General features: G+C 31.1%; 1 protein-coding gene and 1 long non-coding RNA gene across 2 annotated transcripts in view; both read left to right on the top strand.

The window, feature by feature from the left end:
* Positions 1–20,202, top strand: part of LOC149484876 (cardioacceleratory peptide receptor-like) — a 78,816-nt gene that overhangs the window by 6,481 nt on the left and 52,133 nt on the right. The window lies entirely within an intron of this gene.
* LOC149484873 (uncharacterized) overlaps positions 6,081–20,202 on the top strand; it is a 174,955-nt gene continuing 160,833 nt past the window's right edge. Inside the window, exon 1 of the long non-coding RNA XR_016316327.1 lies at positions 6,081–6,206. This is a non-coding gene — a long non-coding RNA (uncharacterized LOC149484873). The remainder of the gene's footprint in view (positions 6,207–20,202) is intronic.

The following is a 20,202-nucleotide window of genomic DNA, read 5'->3' as shown; positions in this document are numbered from 1 at the left end:
CGAATTTTATGTTTAAAGTCAAAATAATTTTAGTGCATAATATTTTTATTTTATGGCGGCATTATTACCAAAAATATAAAAATGAAACATCTTAAGGCGTTAATAGGGGCTAGCGACCTTGACGACGATTTACAAGGCGGGATCGGGGGACCGGCGCGAATCTACCGTAGTAAAAGTACGTATAAAAATTATTTAAAATGATATTTGGGTATGGAATCAAAATTTAAAACAACCATGCCCTGTGTTTCAATTTCATAAACACACTGTAAAAATTCTACAATAATTGACGTTATATTGACTTAGCGTTTTGGTTTAAAGTCCAAAAATCTACCTCAGTTCATGATTTTTTTCCAAAAAACCTGATTGTAAAATAAACAAATTAAAACAACCATGCCCTTTATCATATTCGAAACTTTAATATACATTTTTTTTAGATATGTACATTAAGAATCTAAGAAGAAAAACGGTTATAACTAGAGTTAATTTTCGGTATTAAAAGGTCATTCTACCCGATTCACGCCTTAAGCTTATAAATCAAAAACAGTATTGTTTAGTTTAATATAATGAAAAATAAAATAAAATAACACAAAAATATAATACCTACGCAATTCGTGTACATGAAATGGATCGTTGAAAAATCATAGGGTTGGAAAATCATATAATCGGCGCCCATCTTGTGATCATTTGACAATCGAGTCAATCGTCTGTACGAGTGCGTCAGCCTTGTATGCAAATTGCAATTTTATATTGATACTTTACGTGGTATTCTGTTATTGTTACTAATTGTTATTGTTGACTTTTTGTTGCTGTTGTTTGCTAAGTTTCCTTAGTTAATTGTTGGCGAAATGCCGAAAAAACTAATTTTGGTACTTTATTCAAATCGATTTCATTTCCATATAGAATATTATCGATTATCGGAAACAATTGATACGATTTCAGTAACCGACATCTCTACACGTGTCAAAAATCGATGTGTCACAGAAATCATCTTAGGTGGAAAGGACTATAGTAACATTTTATTTCGTTCAGATATTAAATTAATACTATTCGTTACCAATTTAATACATCAATTTATAATTTTAATGAAAAAATGATCAAAGGGGCGGAGACAAATTGGCGCGCTTTAAAAATTGACCAATGATGACCAAATGATTATTCAGTGGTTATCATTTTTAAGAATAAATATTGATTATTTTAACTTTAATTAAGTGTTTTATCTACTATTCTGCTAGCCATAAGCCAGCTATTTTAAACCAGCGCTGATTGTTCAGTGGTAATTATTTTAAACAATAAATATTGATTATTTTGACTTTAATTGTTTTATTTACTACTCTGCTAAAAATTTTATTTAAATATAATTTATACTACCAGTGGAAATTTAGAACCTTGGGAGAATCTTTTGGTTGAAACGATGATGACAACCCTAATTTTTTATTTGAATTTAATGCAATTTTCTAGTAACATAATATGATTTATTGGTGATCTCTTTAAATTAGTTTGCTTAAATACTTATTAGGACACACCTATTATAATACATACAAAAACATTTATTTGGTACTAGACCTTATATCTCAGGATTTTAGGTGATTTATTGTGGAACTGATTTTGCATTGTTTGGTGACTACATTTTGGTGACAGATCTACTATTTTGAGGACAAACCCTATTATTTAAGAAACACAAAACTAATTAAATTGGTGATAGCTTAAATGATACCCAAATGGATGTGTCAGTTAGTTAATATTTCACGGCAAAACTGCTGAACTCGTTAAGCTAAAATTTATTATGCAAGTAGATTAGGATCAGAATAATGGATTATTTTTATTCAATTACCATGCGGGCAAGGTCGTAAGCTGAGCTTAGTAGTACTACCTATATCTGTATAGATTTTTATCACTTAGGTAGTCCCGTTGAACTAACTGTATCTATTCAAATATTTAAGTGTGTCATTAGTTTTTAAATAGATCTATGTTCATGTTACAATTAACTGCTTCTTTACAGTTCCGAAAATATTATGTAGATTCAACGAGGTAATAATGAATAAAAAGTTTTCCTGGTCCATTTCATACGGCTGAACATCGAAGGGAACAGACCGATTTGGCGGGAGAAATACATTGTTAGCCGAAATCTTTTCAGCAAGAAAACAACAAGGAAGTCGCGGGCGGAAGCTAGTAAAAAAGAAAAAAGCGTCATACCCACATACTCAAAATAACAATGCAAATGTAACACAAACGTCTATTAATATGTCATTTCTTTACGGTTTCCTACCACGCATTTCCACATCAAAGCGCGGATTGTTTTTAAAAACGGATCGAATTAAGCAATATTATTCTTATGAAAGGAAACATAAATTTCAAACGAGATATGTATAAAGATTCCCGCAACATTGCGTGCTCGAATTTCCGTCGGGGAACAAACTCGCACTCGTAAATTGAACTTTATTCAATATAATCGAACGCAAAATTGGCCCATTACGCTCTGCCGTGTGCGGTTTGATTTGTTGAGATGTGATTAATGTGTAATGGGGCCTCTACACAATGGGCAGCGTTGGCCCAATAAATGATCGTCGATGTTTGCCGCCATTACGGCATGAATAAACAGCTAGCCTCTACCACAGATTAAATACTGCCTCTACACTATCGTGATTGCCTCTACTCGCCCAACGCTGACTATTGTGAAGAGGGCCCATTAAGATTTTTGTATGTGGGATTCGAGGATGATTTACCTTAATTTTTATTCATTGAAACATAAATCATCTTTTCACATTAAATCATTTACAATTGCATTTTGCAGCTTAACGAATTACGAACAGTTTCCAAAAAAAAAAAAAAATAATTGTATGACAGTGCTTAACAATAAATTTATTTTCAAACCGCAATAGACCAGTCTGATAATAATCATAGCCTAAAAAAGGTAAGGAGGATATATTCTATAAAAGGAAGGATAAAAAAAAATGATCATGATAAGCATACTTATAAAAAGCTTAACAATATTGTCCACGCTATTCCATTAATTTCAATAATTGTTGACGATAACAATTATTTCATTCCAATTCGAATGTTTGCTTCCAAATTACCAAATTTACTTTATCTCAATTTCATTCACTCTTAAACCGTATTTAATTTGGCCTTACTTTCTTCAAAATCAAGGTTGGATCCTTGATTTTTAACGTGACTCGGGTTAAGAAGTTAAATTGAAAGTTAATCATTGTACGAAACGTATTTAATTTAAGGGAGTTGTCAGGAACACTGTCTAAACTTGTTTTTTTGTATTGAAAGGAATAATTTTAGATTATCTTGTAGAATAAAGGATCATTTACAAATTGATTGATTAATATCATTAAGGGCTGATTTTTAATCCTTGGTTAATACCTACTTATTCGTCGAATAACGTATTAAACTACCATTTCAAAAATGTATTCTTTGCCCGCCTTTGACAGTTTAGGGGTGACATTTTAATATTATCGTGTAATACTTTATTGGGCGGATAAGTTTTAACCATGGATTGAAAAATCGGCCCTTATATAAATGATAAGCGAGGAAAAAATTAACAATAAAAAATAGACCTTATAAAATAACTAGTAAACTAATTGCATAATTTAAAAAAGCTGAAAAGCTTTAAGAGAAGAAAAACAAACAAGGAACTGACTAGAGATATAAAATACTAGAGGTCCGCCCCGGCTTCGCCCGTGGTACATATTTCGCAATAAAAGGTAGCCTATGTCCTTTCTCGGGTATCAAAATATCTCCATACCAAATTTCATGCAAATTGGTTCAATAGTTTAGGCGCGATTGAGTAACAGACAGACAGACAGAGTTACTTTCGCATTTATAATATTAGTATGGATTCTTAAGCGTTTATCTAAAACTAGATATTCAAAGAATTTAGCATCTCAATATTACATAGCATTTTCTAGAAGCGGTCACAGTAAAGATAAGAATTACCAAATAAAAGTTAAAACACACTTAGGGTACTTCAGCTTGACACTCTGGTATGATGGATGGCAGTAATAATCTACAGGATTGGCTTTACAAACAAATCAATAAAAACTTTTTGATATTCAATCAAGATTACCGCAAGCTTCGAGAAGATTGGGAGTGGATTGGAAACAATGTTTTGTGTGGTTTAATTGAAGGATGAATTATTGGAATTTATGGTACATATCAGATGCTGTGCTGTGTTGTGCAGTTTCCTCCGCGCGGGCAAAAATAAAGTATTTCTTAAAGTAGTAAGTATTAGCTGAAGACAGTGTTAATATGGTACACATAAGCTACATCACTGTTAAGTATCATCAAAATCCGTTCAGTGCTTTGGGATGAAAGAGGAACAAAAATATACATACATCCATTCATCCTCACAAAGATGAAAATTCCAAAAAGATATTATAGTTGTAAACTTGTAAATACATAGAATATTATGTGATGCTAAATGTAAAGTTACCTTAATTGTTATATAAAATTGTAGCAATATAAAATAGGCCTTTATTGTGTACATAAATAGAATATTATTGGCCAATATAAAATTCACTCAATTGTAAGAAACAAACAATAAAATAAATAGATACATGATACTTGCAACTGAGTTATAATTAACGATTGTTTAGAACAGTCTAAATGTCGGAGTATTTCTTATATTTAGCTGAAGATATTTCAGTCCTGTTAAATAGCTTCTGATGCTTAACTTAGTTACTCTAAAGTAAATTGTGTTCCATTTCCACAGTCATAGCATTTCAGGCATAAAGTTTTCTTAATAACGAATAAGAAATTAATATCTATGTAATAAAATTTAATCGCCAAATGTTTCTTTCTTTCAAATTTGTTGCTAAGCCCAAAACTTTAGAACCACTACTTCGGTTGATTATTTGAACGTTTTGGTTCATATTATGGAGAGAAAACATGTAATAGAGGCAATAGTACAGAAATGCATCTGCCGGGGCAGCTAGTACTTAATAAATAAAAAAACTAATTAAATCCGCTTATTAAGTAAACGATTATCACATAATCTGATTCCCACAGTTAAGTAATTTTGAGCAAAATAATGAGAGAGGTAGTTCTTCATTCAGTTTTACTTTCATAGTGTGAGAATTATGGAAATGTATTGACCAAGAAAAAATTGCAAATAAGCATACTGCAATAATTAAGCGCCATTGCCATAAAATAAAATGGACTGTTTTTTTCAGAATAATACAATTAATATAATATAAAAAAATACATTTTATTCAGCACCAAGTAAATACATGTAAAAAATGAATGTTATAAAGCTAAAAAGGCGGCCTTATCGCTATTAAGCGATTTCTACCAGGCAATATAATGTGCAGTGTTTGTTTTTATTAAATGTTCAATAATATTAAAGTTTTAATTTTAGTTTCTTGATGTAGCTTTAACACGAAACTGATGAACGAAAGAAATTAAATGTTATCCAACAACATTTCTGTTATATTTTTGTGTGATTTTATTAGCATTGAAATAACTAACGGACGTCAAACACGACAGTATAATATTATTATTACAGACATCCTCTGGTCGTTAAAAAATCCTGAATGAAAATTTATTTCAATGCTTATCTACATAAATAACGTTGTATTCTTTAAAAAAGAGTTACAATCTGTTTGTGTGGATTTGAAAATGTTTATTTTTTCACACAGTTTCATCTGCGTGCTCGATTTACAATCCTTGGTTAAAATTTATCCATCCAATAAAGTATTACACGAACATTTTAAAATGTCACCTGTAAACTGTCAAATACGGACAATTAGAATACATTTTTGAAATGGTAGTTTAATACGATATTCGATGAATAACCAATGATTGAAAAATCAGCCCTTAAAAGAATATAACTTTATATTTATCGCCTTTACTTATACAATAGCAAGTTGCGATCATACAATCTCAAACATTTAATGTATTCTAGAGAACTTCTTGCACCTTTGAGTCGTCATAACACAGATACATAGATTGCCGATGCTTTTCAGCTAGTAATTACAACCACATTGTTATTATGAGAGTCCTACGTAAAACGACACAAGAGCTCAATTTATGTCAAGGAATAAGTACCTATGAACTTAGGGCTGATTTTTCAATCCTTGGTTAAAACTTATTCGTCGAATAATGTATAAAACTACCATTTTAAAAACGTATTCTAATTGCCCGTATTTGACAGTTTACGTGACATTTTAATATTATCGTGTAATACTTTATTGGACGGATAAGTTTTATCCAAGCATTGAAAAATCGGCCCTTATATGAATATCGTTTTTATTATGCCCTCGTCGTATTGTACGTATAACGATCAACAAAAGCTGCCGATTGTTCTGTCAATTAAAATCTTTTAATTAACATTGATGTATTATTTTGACATACTTTTGTTTTTATGGATTGAATTTGGTTTTTATTTAATAGGGACTGCTGCCAATTTTCAATGATAAGTTGTGTTGAATTGTTTCAAGTTTCATACTAATAAACTTCAACTGATAATAATTTAATAAATTACTATCTAACGTGACAACAGGTAAAACAAATGAATAGGTAATATAAACAAACATCTTAATTTTACATTATATACATACTAGCTTTCCGCCCGCGGCTTCGCCCGCGTTTTCAGAGAAAAATCCGTTCCCGTAGGATTTCCGGGATAAAACCTATCCTATGTCCTTTCTCGGGTATCAAAATATATCTATACCAAATTTCTTGCAAATTGGTTCAGTAGTTCAGGCGTGATTGAGTAACAGACAGACAGAGTTACTTTCGCATTTATAATATTAGTATGGATTTGCCTACCCTTTTCCTCAAATATAACTACGAGGTACCTTAAAAAGTAAGTTTTCATGATATTAAGATCTAAATTGTATTTTCCAAGACATTTTAAAACTTAATTCAACGTTTGAATTTCTAATTAAATGACTTGTTGTAATAAGCATCACAATCTATTCTACTTTATTCAGATTATGAGAAAGTCTATTTTATACAATGGGTCTTGTTTCTCTTAGTATCCAAAACACGTATTAAATGGATTCCATTACTTTAACTGTTTCTTGTTTCTTTATTTTAAGTTATTTCTAGACTGAAGCCACTCTTCGCCCATGACTTTTTAAATTAAATAAGTTTTTTCAGTTTATTTCGTAAAACTTTGAAAATGCCTTGAATATATAATGTGATCTAATCTTTCTTACAGTATTATGAAGAAAGAAAAGATAGATAGCTTCATATGTGTATGAAGCTAAAACGGCTCATTCAATTTGAAAAATTTCAGCCTTATTATCTACTAGCTTACCGCCCGTGGCTTCGCCCGCTTTATCTAAAACCTAATAAATTGTATACAAAAACCTTCTTCTTGAATCACTCTATCTATTAAAAAAAACCGCATCAAAATCCGTTGCGTAGTTTCAAAGATTTAAGCATACAAAGGGACATAGGGACAGAGAAAGCGACTTTGTTTTATACTATGTAGTGACTATTAAGTCTGTACCTATTGTGTTTTACTTTTTAAAGTAGTCTCTACGCCTACGAGTATCTTTAGATATTTAGTTTACCCAAAAAAGATCTAACTGATTTTGATAGTACAAAATACACATGTAGCTTCGAACCTGGCTTTCATCCTAGCATAGCGTGTCCGAACTTAGACGAGCTACATCTATAAATTTCAACGGTGTTAAAAATTTGTGATTATTTTACAAATTTCTATATAACAATCGAAATATGTCATATCAAATAAGCATTTACTTCCATACCCTATTAATCTTTAAAGTATACTTCATCATATTATTTATAGCATACTTCTAACTCCATATTTCTCGCCAATCTGCTAGCCATAAAACGCAAACAAGCATTATTACTAAAATGTTATCACAAAAGCGTCTTAAGATCGCTTGTGCCAACAATTTAAAATCAGCTGGATACTGTTAACATACGGTGAATTTACATCAAACGAGCGAATTCTCATTCTAGTCAAATTCTTTTAGTGTAAACAGGAATAGTACATTCTTTCGTTGTTCTTAGTGCGTTCCGAAATATTCTATACAAAATTCTAATACTGAACAGCACTGAATACGAGTTTTCATTTACACTAAAAGATCACGAAAGAATGCTCTTGCTCTAGCTCTAGCTCTATATTCGTTTGATGTCAATGCACCGTTACAGAGAGTTTTCTCAAAGACACTTCGTATAATATTACCATTATAGGAACACTTGGGGTGCATATGATGTCCTTTTTTGCCCTACATATTTAAGAGGGAAATTTTTGAGGATTAACGTTGGCAATATGTATATATCAAGTTCGTGTATGAGCTTATGAAGCCGTATTTTTAGTCATGTAGTGATGGTGCTATGGCGTTTATAAAAGGTAATATTACATTTAAAACGTTTTTTAGCTTATAAACACACAACTTTTCTTAAAAGAATAATACGATATTAGTTACATTATACATTAATAATAGTCATACTCGTTTTATAATAACTGAATTAATAATTGTTACCACGATGGTAATCTCTTGGTTTAATTTTCAATTGAAGGCAATATTTTAAAAATTTTCACCTTGCCTTTCAAAGGCAATGCAAATACGCTTAAATTCTTTTTTTTCTTTTGTTCATTAACATTATTATTTTTATTTGTGTATTTTTCGTTCTGTTCATTAACATTTATTTATTTATTTGTGTAGTTTGTCATTTCTGTCAGCATTACTTTATATGCTGACAGAAATGACAATTTGAATTCACTTTGTTAACACACGCAGCTACAAACAAAAAGGAATTCGAAAGTTCCCTTTGGGAAATATCGCGCTAAATATTTACAAGAACAATTTTATGATGACGAGGAAAGATAAAATGATACAAAAGTTTATAACGGATGAAATAACGGAAAAAGTTATTGCTTATAATGTTGTCAAAGGTAAATTGTGAGGTTTTATGAATACTCTGTTGAATTCGAAATTATAGTTGATAATTATTTAAAAAAAACAATACCTACCATTTTGCAAATATGATAAGAATAAACGTTCAAAGATAACATTTATTAGATTAAGTCCCTTTTATTAGGTAAAAAGTCTCAATGTAAAATGGCGATAGTAACTATATAAAATAATTTGTCTAAGTATATGAATAAAGTCGTATCTAGTCCCAAAATTTTGCTTGCCGCATTTTTAAAGGTCATTCAATTCTGTTTAATTTATTCAAATCAGCTTATTAAAAAGTTCAAGGACCGTTCACAGATAAAAGAATATACACAATAAAATGACTGAAAGAACGATATTGTAAACCCCAGAGAATAATGCTCCGTGAGGCGTATTTGTTTTTGCAGGAACTTTATTATTACTGACGTTAAACTGATCTGCTCCCGTAACATGATGTCAGAAAGCAGTATTAAATCCAATGTGGAAAAGAGACAGCGCTATATAGGTCGTCTAGCGCCATTACTTTCCCACACTGGATATAATACTGCTATAAGATATCATGGTATGGAGGAGCGGAGATAAAACGTATAGGGTCAACCGGGGCAAATGCAACTAAAAAATAACAAGTGTCAAGTTTGATCGGTTGCAGTTATCTCCTTTTATATTTGGTCATTTATTTGACCCATTTAGTGATTTTTGTATTTATTCAAGATTATTTTCAACCAATCAAGCAATACAGTAGTCTTATAAATAACTGGTAGTGAGAATATTTCCTAAAATTGGTAGAAAAAGTTACATTAACCCCTAGTCGGGGGTAAATGCAACTAACTGCCATAGCTCTTCTTCTATTTCATATAAAACAACGAATATAGAATATATTTATGAGATTTCATGTTATTCATAGGATTTTGAACTGGATTACCGTGTAGGAAGAACGAGTTTTCAGGAAAAATCTTATTTTTCTGATTGTGGGGCAAATGCAACTATTTGTTAGAGAATTAGTGAAGGGAATGCAAAAAACTTATTCATCGATATATTTTTATTATTCTATATATATATATATATATACAATAACGTTGCGATCGTAGATGGCGCCGCATTGTCTCATGTACCTACTTTGATTTACCACTTTAAATCGCAACAAAAAAAAAAATAACAGTGTACTACCTACGAAGTAAATTTTAGTTTTTGGTCAGAACAAATAATATTCTTTATGTTAAATATTGTTAAAAACGTAAACCAAACAAAATACGTTTATTAGTTAATCAACCGTTTACTAAAAATTACTTGAACAATCACAGAACTATCCTACCTATCGTTTTTAGTTACTTATATTCTTTAACCACGCTTTATCTAATTTGAATTTTACTTATGAACCCGTCTCTGGGTATAATATCGAAGAAATAATCGATGGTTCTTCTTTAATTAATCATAAAGAAAATATATTTTGACTACCAAGAAGGATACATAATAAAAATATCGACACTGTCACATCACTAGTGTTTTTAGTTTCATACAAAAATATAAGGGGCTATTGTAACTAACCTCACAGTTGCAATAACCCCACAGTGAAATTTTCATGAGGCAATTGTAACTGCATCAATAACACAAAATAGAGTCAACTAACGCACTAAAAATATAAATGAAATATGCTTAACGGCTTGTGATAATCGCGTCCAATCAAAAACACCTGCAAAAAATCACAACTAAACAATTTTTTTGTCTGCACCACTCGACACCTGTTTTTACGCACACCAACTTCAAAATAGCGGTTTGACACAATGGCCTATCAATCAAATAGTTTTCATCGTAGGGGCACCATCTATTACTTGTAAGATTTATTAGTCGTTGAGCTATTGAATCATAGGTGGCGATTTATTACAACAACTCTAATAAATTAGTTATGATAACTAGTTGCCATAGCCCCATAGTTGCATTTGCCCCGGTTGACCCTAACTTTTAATCAAGATTCATTCGATGGGAAATAAAGTTGTTTGTCACCGACTTTTTGTCGTTGATTGCAGTTTTAAAAGAGTACTTAATTATATATTAAAGACCACATGCACTTAATTTAGTAATGAACCTGTATGTCTGTCCTGATGTCTTAGAATATTAGATTAAGCGTGAAGCACTAAATACTGCGCATCAATGATGATGATGGTGATGATGATATTATGATGTATCAATAATAATAATTATAAATTACAGAAGTATACGAGATCTTCATCTTCGACATGACGAATGAAGATGAATTTCATATCTAAATATGTCTACTTTTCGCTTCCCATTACGCTTTTTCTCTTTACTAGCGTATTCAAAATTGTATTTGTGGCAATTTTCTACCAGTAGTTCATTTCTACCTGCTTGACGGAACACAGTGGGGTTTTAGTCGGTAAGAATCCGACATAACGGATCCACGGCGCCCTGGGAAGGAGCCGTGGGTATCTTTGGAAGATTTCCCCACTTAAAAAAAAGACGTGTGGCTCTCGGGGACTGCCGCGGTAAAGCTATTGCATAGCATGCCTTCAAGCCACACCTCCGCCCGTCGGAGGCGGAGCGTGAGGTTTTTTCGTTACGGAATTTCTAGATTCGGTCCCCGCGCTCAAGGCCTGCGATAGAAGCTATGCAATAGCTTAAAAAGGTTCATTTCTATGTAATGTAGCCATAAAACTGTTTGAAACAAAAATACGTGCAAACAACATTGTACATAATATCCATGTAATATTAGTTTACACAAACAAGTGACACGTTTTTTGCTTGAAATGAAGATGATTACGTTTTCTATACTGCGAGAATGTCGCAGAATGTAATAAAAACAATATGTACATTGTACTTGTTAGATAACATCTACACTAATATTATAAAGATGAAATATTTTTGTTTGTTTTTATTGAATAGGCTCCAAACTACCGGACCGATTTTAATGATTTCTCTAATAAAAAGCTACATTATTAAGGAGGTTATATTTTATTTCGTAGTTATCCTGGTTCAGCCCGGGTGAACCCGGGACGAGCGTTTAGTTAGATAGTAAAGTAATTAGTAATATGGTCAAGATTTAGACTTAATTATCTTGATCTATTGTTGCTCCAACTGAATTTATACGTAGACTACCTCATTCCTCAAGGCAAACTGCTGAAATGCATCAGACTGATTTTGTAAATACACAGCACTTTACAAAGTTAATTAATAGTTCGTTTTTAAGATAAACAACAAGACTGTTTAGTGTTTAGTCAAACAAGGCTTTAACAAAGTATTTTTAGAAGTGCTATTTTATTGTTTGCTAACTCTGAATATTAAATCGTTCAAAGAATAACAACATCCGCTTTAAATATAGAGTCGTACCTACACATTATTTTGCGAAAAAATGATTGAATGATGAGGTTTTTTTTTGTTTAGATTTTTTTAATTTCAACAATTTCTTAGATTTTACGTGTTCAGTAAAATGATTCGCTCTGCTATTTTATTCCACATCAAATAAGACCAATTGTTTTGTAGAAGAAAATATTCATCCGAAAACATTACACTGTTTAGGCATTTTTATTTATTACTCTCTAAAAATTCCGTAACATATGAATAAAGTTGGATAATCCTGCCGATTAATATTTATAACATGTTCGTACTACCCACACAAAACATGTGTTGTCGTGAATATATTTTTATACCTGAAAGTCATGTTCTTTAAATATTACAGGATGAAAAATGAATATATTATTCTAAGGAAAAAGTTCCTAACTGATCAACAAAGATATAAATAAACTTTAATACGTAGAAGCAATATTTAGGTATTTTCTCAATAGTGGTTTTCGTTTCTCTAGAATTAATTCGTCATTATCTTACATCGTATTATAATGTGAGAAGGAAAATTAACAGAGAAGCTCTGCATTTGCTAGGCAAAGTTTATTGACTACGCAATATGTAATATTAGTATTTCTATAGTATTATATTATCTGTGGTGTTGTTGAATAATTTAGGTGAAGAAGTCCAACAGTGCAATTAATAGAAATGTTATACAGGGTGTCACAAGAAGTAGTTATTTACTGAAGCTGGGAGGTAGAGGACCTAGAGCGCTCCCAGAGTGCTTCAGTAGGTATACCTACCACTACTGCTTGGGACACCCTGTATAACATCTTCAAGACCGACCAGCACTTGTAAATATTTTTTTTTTGTCTTCTGCGTTGTTTTTTGCCAGTCATTATCATCAATATTTATTGCTTTTCAGTAAAATTTAAATTGAAAAACAATACGATTTTAATAAGAGTTTTTAATATTTTATAGCAAAACGTAAAATTAAATACAAGAAAACATAATAATATATAGGATACTTGTGTGCAAGCTACAAACATTGCTTTGAAGAGCAAAATATAACGTAAGTTAAGTCCAATCTATATGATTGTCTAAAATGTATCTCTTCAGATTTCTAGAGAGCATTTGGATGGGCGCACTAATAGTATTGCAATACTTCAATCCGTATTAAACATAGTATATACCAATCGATATCTGTATTCTGTACTTACAATATAGAGCTGAAGAGTTTGTTTGTTTCAGTGCATTTTATTTCAAAAAAATCACCGAGGTAGGTACTGTATGCTAGTTTTTAAAGTATTATATTACTAGCTATCCGCTCGCGGGTTCGCTCGATTTGTTTAAAACCTGATAAATTATATACTAAAACCTTCCTCTTGAATTACTCGACTATCTAATATAAAAACCCGCATCAAAATCCGTTGCGTAGATTTAAGCATAAATAGAGACATAGGGACAGAAAAAGCGACTTTTTTTATACTACGTAGTGATTAGTAGTTTCTATTATATAATGCCAAATTTCATTCTGATTCCATCAGCGTTATATATAAGCATATTTTTAATATTAGTAATTAGTCAAGTAAGAGACAACGATTTATAGAAATCAAATTATAGAAATCCTGTTACATAGGTAACAACCTAATATCATTTTTATAAACCCTCAAAAATATTAAACTACATCAGTGTCTACTATCTATCTTTATTGAAATAAAAGATATTCACTTTAAAGTAAAATTACAAGTCAGCTTTGTGTATTCTCTTCATTTTTGTTTTGGCATTTGTTGTTATTTAATTTAAAATTCAAACAAGATTAAAAATATTTCACGAGGCCTTTGAAAATAAAATATTTATTTGTCCTTTAAATCAGTTATCTGTTTCGCACAAAAGTTTGCGATGTTTTAAAACGAAAGACTATTATTTTCTTTAGTTATATCATTACGCTCTATAAATAACTGTTTATCGAGTACAACTGTTTATTTTCAAGTGTTATCTGCTTTCGCGATGTTATTTATGTAATATATCTGGCTTCAATACAAAAAAAGCATTGTTTCAAAATATCTCGAAAGGGAATCTTTTGGGAACGGATAAAAGAAGTTCCTGCTCCAACGGTCGTCTGAAACAAATCACGGATTTCAATGGAGATTTTAATTTAGATATTGTTGTCATTCTTCTAATTTTTACGGCTATTGTTTTGTTTAGAATGTGATGAAATTATTATGAGTCGTAAATTGATTGAGATGTAAAAAATGAATGATAGTGATTTGTGAAATATTATTGCAAAAGAAATAGCTGATGATATTACAAATGAGTCGATGCATCCAAATTTCCAGTTAGTAGATTTCAAATTCTTGGGTTGGGTAACTGAAGGCATTGTCCCTTTTGACGGTAATTGAAACCACCAATCTTCCTTATAAAGCGTATATCAGTATTTCCCAATGACTTGGTACAATTTTGCTATTTTTTCATGCGATAGTTACAGAGCAATTGATTTTTGATTTTACATCCTCAAGAAGATGACTTCATATTTACATCCTATCCTACTAATATTATAAGTTTGTGAGGATTTACGATTTGCGTGTGTGTTTGTTACTCTTTCACGCAAAAACTACTGAACCGATTACAATGAAATTAAGCACACATATAGAGGGTAACTTGGATTAGCACATAGGATAGGTTTTATCCCGGAAATCCCACGGGAACGGGAACTATGCGGGTTTTTCTTAGAAAACGTGGGCGAAGCCGCGGGCGGAAAGCTAGTATTAGATAATTAAAAAAAAACAGATTAGCGAAAACACGACATGCAACAAACTCTAAAACGAGAATATAGAACAACTCTTTTTATATATAGGTTTAATAAACTTTTCTAGTAATGTGTATGTGGCTGCAAATAAACTCAGGCTCAGAATGTTGTGGAACAGCAAGCTCTACAATTCTACATTCCTATTCTTTGAAGATAGCGTGTTTTAATTGCGACTCATTATGATTTCTTTTAATTATGAAATGTGTTTTAAATTTACTTCGGAAAGGTTCTCTTATTCGACTGTTTTGGTTTGGGTTTGCATTTCAGAACTTACGAATGAGTGAAACGATTTTGATAATTTTTCGTAATTGAAAGCTGGTTCCTCCCTTGTGTTTCCATTTAAAAATATATGGAATATAATAAGTTATGTTTGTTTTCAAACAATTTGAAAGTGGTTTCGTGTTTTTTAAAACATTATAATAAAAATGCTCTTTTACTATAGGTAATTTGGTATTCAAAAATTCCTTCAAAGCCGCAGAAGAGGTTCGTTATCAGACTTTCGCATTTAGCACAATATACAGATACATACAGTAAGGAAACTTCATACAAAACGTTCGAAATGGCTCACGCACACACGCACGCGTGATTACGAGAATCATAAAGGGTATTGAGAGGGATCGATAGTAGCGGGTGCACCATTTAGTATGAATAAATATAATCATCAATCATTTGATCTTGACATTGCTCGCCTACAACAGGCTGAAAGAATTTCGAGAGGTCCACTTTTGAAGCGGATGTTTATAAATAGTTTAATGTTACACAAATAATCCGCGACCGGACAGCGTCGTAAAATATTATTTACTGTTTACATATTGTGGATGCTTGTGTTCCGTCGCATGATATTGCATGTGGTGAAAATCGTGTAAAATTGTTACAAAATGGTGGGTCTTTTGAAAAGAATTTGGATTTGAATTTGAAGACTGTGAAGCTTTTAAACGGTAATATTATAAAAAAATAAAACTTTAGAATATACACAAGTACAAATAAAATGTATTTATATATTAAATTTTCCTTTCTAACTTGATACACACATATAATTATGTTAGTAACCCTCTTGTAACATATCATCAACATAATATGTTGCTCTAATTAAAACTATTATTTGTATACCTCGTCATTAGATTAAATAAACTTTTCAATTTGTATTTGCAAATGGAAAATTAATTAAAACACATATTGGATACTGATTAAAATGAAATTATTTAATATACACTTTTTCACTTTGGGTTGATTAGTTTTCACCTTAATATTGAAATAAAACAATTTGTACATGTAACTTTATTAATTATTCCACAATATAAATTGAAACTGAAATTAATACAACATAATATACCACGTAAACTTGTATCAGATATATTTTTCAATTACAAAAATAAAAACATTCAAAACTTTTTACGAAGTAAATCGTATGTAAAAAGAAAATTTCTCGAAGATTCTTCACAATAAGGTTCAGTGGAAATATCAAATATTCGGGACGAGCTTTTTAAATGTATTTACTCGTATGGAAATATCAGCTGTTCTTGCAACTTGATATTATTGAGGTTTCTGTGTCCAACCGAGCCTGAATTATATCCTTTAATAAAGAATGCTTAGAAACGTATTTGAAAGGAAAATATTATAGCAATATTATGGATGGAAATGTCTTAAGTTTTGGTAGAGCATGATTTAAAAAACAATGATATATTTTTAAATTTTCTATTGCTTTATTTATAAGGAAAACCTTTTATAAGATTACTTAAACTCTTAAAATTGTTCTGAAAAAATATTTTGTAGGAATCACTTTTAACTAAAACGATGTGTGGAAAATCTGTAATTAGAAATTATTAGAATACCTTAACCATAAAATTTAGAGTTTCCTTGTGTTTTATTTCATGCAAGTATTATTTACTTATATTCCGTCAATAATTTTTTGCTACAACCAATTTATATATTTTGTGTCATTTACCCTTTTTAAACAAGTACCTTCAGACTTAAAAGAATAAAACAATAGGTAGATAATATTGAATGCTTAAAATATATTGCTAAAGTGAAAAATACCATGATTATTCAGTAGATTTTGAAACGCAAATAACATAATAATTGAAGCGTGTTAGATTTTCCTATTCCTGAAATTTATATTATTTTATATTAAACAAATAATATTTCAGAAGCGATTACGTGACACATTCTGCGCACATATTGCTAACTAAACAATTTAAATTCAGTTAGGAGAGCCATTGTTTATTAAATGTGTTCTACTTCTTGTATACTATCATATTTATATGCAAATAGATTTAGTTAAAATCCATATTAATATTATAAATGCGAAAGTAACTCTGTCTGTCTGTCTGTTACTCAATCACGCCTTAACTACTGAACCAATTTGCATGAAATTTGGTATAGAGATATTTTGATACCCGAGAAAGGACATAGGCCACTTTTTATTACGAAATATGTACAATAATATTATGTAGTAGTTAATAATATCAAATCTTTTTTATTTCTTACTTTTCCGTTTTTGAAGTCGGTTGTTTTTAACGCAGTTATTTTTATTTAATACTTTTTAGTGTATTTTTCAACACGAATCAAACGAGCCCAAACTCGATAAAGTTGAGTCAATATATTACTAAGTTCCTATGGCCACCTTCCGATTCCATCATCAAATCAGCTTCATGTCATGATAATGTTTCATCGCTATCAAATTTACATACGTATACAAAATTTCAGCTCAATCGGTTACCGGGAAGTGAATCAAAGTTACTTGCTACATATCAACTTAGTCATCGAGTACAGACAAAAATGCTCATAAAATAAAAACTACTGGGCCTATCCGAAAAAACATACGGTGTACGGTGTACATACATACAAAAAAAAATATACCGGCCGTATTGATAACCGCATAAAATCGCATGGAGAGCTTAATTTTCATTAAAGGCTCTAATCGCACGGAAAGCTAAATTTTCACAAAAAAGCTCTAATCGCACGGAGAGCTTAATTTTCACAAAAAACTCTCATCGCACGGAGAGCTTAATTTTCACAAAAAGCTTTAATCGCACGGAAAGCTTAATTTTCACAAAAAGCTCTAATCGCACGAAGAGCTTAATTTTCGCAAAAAGCTCTAATCGCACAGAAAGCTTAATTTTCACAAAAAGCTCTAATCGCAAGGAGAGCTTAATTTTCACAAAAAAGCTCTAATCGCATGGAGAGCTTAATTTTCATAAAAAGCTCTAATCGCACGGAAAGCTTTATATTCACAAAAAGCTCTATTCGCACGGAAAGCTTAATTTTCACAAAAAAGCTCTAATCGCATGGAGAGCTTAATTTTCACAAAAACCTCTAATCACACGGAAAGCTTAATTTTCACAAGAAGCTCTAATCACACAGAGAGCTTAATTTTCACAAGAAGCTCTAATCACACGGAGAGCTTAATTTTCATAAAAAGCTCTAATCGCACGGAAAGCTTTATATTCACCAAAAGCTCTATTCGCACGGAAAGCTTAATTTTCACAAAAAAGCTCTAATCGCATGGAGAGCTTAATTTTCACATAAAGCTCTAATCACACGGAAAGCTTAATTTTCACAAGAAGCTCTAATCACACAGAGAGCTTAATTTTCACAAGAAGCTCTAATCACATGGAGAGCTTAATTTTCACAAGAAGCTCTAATCACATGGAGAGCTTAATTTTCACAAAAGCCCTAATCGCACGCAGAGCTTAATTTTCATTAAAAGCACTAATCGAACGGAAAGCTTAATTTTCACAAAAAACTCTAATCGCACGGAGAGCTTAATTTTCACAAAAATCTCTAATAGCACGCAGAGCTTAATTTTCATTAAAGGCTCTTATCGCACGGAGAGCTTAATTGTCATAAAAAGCTCTAATCGCACGGAAAGCTTAATATTCACTAATAAAAATAACTGCTTTAAAAACAATCGACTTCAAAAACGGAAAAGTAAGAAATAAAAAAGATTTGACATTATTATTTACTACATATTATATTTTATATGTGCTATTTATTGAAAAGGTTTGATGTCGGTGCACGGGCTTAATACTAAGTGCTTAATGTTCGGCACCAACTTCAAACCTATTTAATAAATAGCACATCCATACTAGTATTATAAATGCGAAAGTAACTCTGTCTGTCTGTCTGTTACTCAATCACGCCTTAACTACTGAACCAATTTGCATGAAATTTGGTATAGAGATATTTTGATACCCGAGAAAGGACATAGGCCACTTTTTATTGCGAAATATGTACCACGGGCGAAGCCGGGGCGGACCGCTAGTTAGTATATATATACCTAGGTACTAATATTATAAAGAGAAAATATTAAATAGTTTATTTTCGTTTGTTTGTTTCTTGAGATTTAATTGAAATACTACTGTTTTGTGTTAAACATTATTTTTCCATTTAGTAGCCCCTTTATTGAACATCATAGGCTAAATTTTTTATGCCAGAAAACAGAACCAAGAGATGGGCTCGGTTGTAACTTGTACTGTAAAATAAACAAAAAGTTCGAAAGTTTAAAACTCATAAGTCTTGCGATTTCACCCAGATTAAATGCGACATTGTTTCGGGCAGCTCAATTTTTTTTTCCAAAAAAGAAAACCCTAATTTAGTTTTTATAACAACTGCTTTCTACCAGAAAAAGCCGCCTAGACATTTCGAAGTTATCCGCCGCAAATTGACACAGATACTAAAGTTTTATTTAACAAGAATACAACAACGATATAAATAAAATACAAAATATTATAAATAAGTACTTTTTTGTTATTTAATGTTTATTTATTAAATTATTTTTATTTTGATATTCAAATTGGATTCTACTGATTACATCTGCGAAATTTCAGACGAATAGCTGTGTATTATCTTGAGATGATATGAATATAAGTCAGTTTTATTTATCTTTCATAAGGCAAAATGTAAAAACGAAGCTTTTAAAAATTATATTATATAGATTTGCACCCATTTCCAATATAAAGCATTAGATATTCATGTAAATAATCCTGGTTATATAAAATTTATGTAAATGAAGGAAAAGGTCTTACAAACTGCCATGTGATATAGGAAAGGCATTACTTTTTATAAGATCGCCTGTAAAAAGCATTCGTCTGTCTCAACCCGAATTGCCCCATGGCCCAAATATAACGGGACATTGGTCAGAAATGGGACATTATCGGGGCCGTTAAAGTGGGACATTATTTTTATTTATGTGCTGAATAAAGTGATTATTGAAAT

Source organism: Colias philodice, chromosome 11, assembly GCF_061535455.1.
Source record: "Colias philodice isolate Cphi_HAF_F1 chromosome 11, ilColPhil1 Martin Lab GWU primary, whole genome shotgun sequence".
Lineage (NCBI taxonomy): Eukaryota > Metazoa > Arthropoda > Insecta > Lepidoptera > Pieridae > Colias > Colias philodice.
The sequence above is the reverse complement of the archived record's forward strand: the minus strand, read 5'-3'. Positions and strand labels throughout refer to the sequence as shown.